Genomic DNA, 3,449 nt, shown 5'->3' with positions numbered 1-3,449 from the left:
AAATGCATAAATCTTTTATTCTTAATATTTGTAATTCTAAATAAATTGATTTATGAAAATTAATGATCTTCATTTTCATTTAATTAATACAAGTTGATAAATATTTCTTCTATTTAAAATGTTTTTTAAAATTATCTTTTCCACTAAACTATATTTTTTGGAGGAACAGTACAAATTTATTACTAAGTCATTTTGAATTAAAATACCATTAGGACGTTTTTTCCCCACGGCTAAGTAGTCACTACGGAAAACACTGAGCACGTAAGTTACTTGGCTTACTCTAGACTAGAGAAAGGTTGCTTTTCAATATATTCTGCCTAGACTTAGGTAAGCATTTTTTATATTTTTTCTTCTACATTTCTTAAGGCTGACTTGTCACACTTAGATTATACCTAGTTTTGCACTTACGTAATTAAGCATCGTCTATATCTTTCAGTGCCATCATGTGTTGATGACAAGAACTGTGCCTAAGAATAAATATGAATTTTATTTTTGTTTAAGGAAGAAGAAATCTATATAATTCAAAGTAGTCATTTGGGATCGGCTGTGCATTAATTTAAATGATGCTGCCACTGCTTAACACCTTTATGGAGCCCTAAAGAAAACTATCAAAGCCAGATTGAGTGAGCAAGCAAGTACATCATGCTTTATGTAGATTTGGTTCTGAATTTCTATTAGTTCCAAAAATCAGATTCACTTGCTACCATTGAGAATCTACAAACAAACTTGCCTGTTAAATTTTTTTCCTTGAATTCAAGCCCTTTCTCCATCTTCATTATCACCAGTACTGTCCGCCCAGTGCCCTCATCCCTATCCTGGAACACAGCAGAGAGTTCTTGTCTCCCAGCATCCACTCAGCTCTCCGCAGAAGCGGCCAAAGCGATGCTCTTAAAATGAAGAACTGGTCAGGTTATTCCCAACTAAAGTCTTCTGTCTCTCAGGACAAATTCAGAACTCTTCTACAAGACCTACACAGCCATGCCTGATCTGGCCTCCCGTATAGTTTCTCCACCCTGCTCCTTAAGTCTCCAGGGTCTTTGCACACTCAGTGCCCTCTGTGTTCCCTCTCCCTTTACTTTGGTAACTCCTGATGATCCTGCAGATTTTACCTTCAGCATCCCTGTCTGAAGGTATCTTCAGAAAGGAAGATAATCTTTGACCACTACATGTCCTCTCCAGGCCCTCACAGGCCTCCTCTATCCAGCACTGGGTCACATTTGCAATTTTGTATTTCTTCTGTCTCCATCCTGGCTTCTTGGGTCCATTAGGTGGGGGACCATTGCTGGTTTTGCTCACCATTTTATTTCCAGGCCCTGCTAAAGTGCCTTTCATAGGCACCAAATATTTGTGGAATAAATGAACAAGAGTTTCTAAGGAGTTCTAAGCAACATTTGAGTCCCTGGAATAAAAGTAGGGTCCTTCGTGAGGATTGCTTTGAAAGATGAGACATACTCACTTGGATGTACAAATACTGATTAAGGAGTTGCCTTTAAACCTATCACATTATCATTAGTCCTAACTAAAAGGTCAGGCCAATATAACAGCCATTATATGGTGGTGAATAAATGGTGGACTGAGTTCTAGATTTGAGTCCTGGCCATTATTTATTAGCTATGTGACTGTCAACCACTACTTAAATTTCGTAATTTTTAAAATAATAACAGTCCCTACCTTACATGGCAGTTGTAAGGATTAAATCTATAATGCCTGTAATGCATTCAACAGTTAGGGTCTCTTAAGTGTTTCAGAACAGTACAGACCACTCTTAGAGGATCCTATATTAAAAATTGTGACAGTACTTAAACATTTGTAGATTTTTTTTTAACTGTTCACTGGGGAAAAGAGAACATAATGTAAATACAATAATAAAATTAATATGTTCATTATAAGATTTCCTTTAAATGTGATCCTTAATGGACTGTTAAGTTTAAATGATATGCCTCTCAGTTGTGAATGTAGTTATATTATCTCATTTGGCCTTGTCACAAGTCTAAATGTGAAGGAAGCTGTGATTGTGAGACCTCCTGGCCAACCCCATAGTAGGCCCCAAGTATAATGTATAATACAAAGCAAGCACTGAAAATAAGACCTAATGTTTATCATCCCATTTTTTATTTCAGACAGTTTTCAGAAGTCATCTGCTACTAAAGCCTGAACTATATCCTGGTTGCTTATAATAGTGGATGTGCTACTCGGAAAAGTACAGGCCACTCAACCCTTCTATGAAGATCAGGGTAGTGGGCACGTATAATCTCTGAGGTTTTCAGTGTAGTTCACAGTCTTCTGGTAATCAAGACCTGAGTCCTGTGGAATTCCCTGGTAGTCCAGTCCTGGGGAATTTCCTGGTGGGCCCTCGCTTTCACTGCCAAGGGCCCAGGTTTGATCCCTGGTTTGGGAAATAATATCCATGCTAAGGCATGTGTACTGAGTCACTTCAGTTGTGTCTGACTCTTTGCAACCCTATGGACTCGAAGCCCCCCAGGCTTCTCTGTCCATGGGGATTCTCCAGGCAAGAATACTGGAGTGGGTTGCCATGCCCTCCTCCAAGGAATCTTCCCGACCCAGGAATCTAACCCACGTCTCTTGTCTCCTGCACTGCCACCTGGGAAGCCCCATGCCAAGGCATATTCAAATAAAAAAAAAATTCCATTAAAAAAACAGAAACACCTGAGTCCCGGCCCCAGCCCTGGTTTCTCATGCTGCTAAGTCGCTTCAGTCGTGTCCGACTCTGTATGACCCTATAGACGGCGGCAGCCTGCTAGGCTGCCTCATCCCTGGGATTCTCCAGGCAAGAACACTGGAGTGGGTTGCCATTTCCTTCTCCAATGAGCTGCCTCCAAAGTACAATTCACAAAAAAACCTTACCTGTGATTACCTCATATACAAAGAGTTTCCTTTTGCCTTTAGAAGTTTAAAAACCCTCAAAATAACAAGACAATAATTTATCTCAGAATAACTTGAAAATAATAATTTTCATACATCCTTATCATATAAATTGGGAACAAGAAATCTCCTGGAACCAAAAGATTCGTGTTACTAAACTTTGAACAAGCTAGACCGACTTTTAACCAAGTTAAACTTAATACAGTGGCCTCCGGATATACCAGTGACTGGCTTTAGAAACTACATTTGCAGAAACTTCTTGCAGAAATGTTCTTCATGGCCACAAAATATGTGCTGAATAGTTATGGAGTGAAGTGCTGTACTAAGAGCTGTCTAAAGAACAACTCATTTAAATAGAATTAACAATGAAACATTTGTGGGAAACATTTAATAATAATAAACTAAAGTTGCACAGAAGTACAGTTAACAAGTGCTAAGGGTAATGATGCTGCAGTGACTCAAGTAACAGGTACAAAATCAGGATTAGAGAAAGTTACAGCCTTCAGCAAGAGGGAGGTCTAGAGTGTTTTGAAAGAGAGAGGTTATGCATTTGCTTGCAAAACTGA

Source organism: Bison bison, unplaced genomic scaffold (genome assembly GCF_000754665.1).
Source record: "Bison bison bison isolate TAMUID 2011002044 unplaced genomic scaffold, Bison_UMD1.0 scf7180017864317, whole genome shotgun sequence".
Classification (NCBI taxonomy): domain Eukaryota; kingdom Metazoa; phylum Chordata; class Mammalia; order Artiodactyla; family Bovidae; genus Bison; species Bison bison.
The sequence above is the reverse complement of the archived record's forward strand: the minus strand, read 5'-3'. Positions refer to the sequence as shown.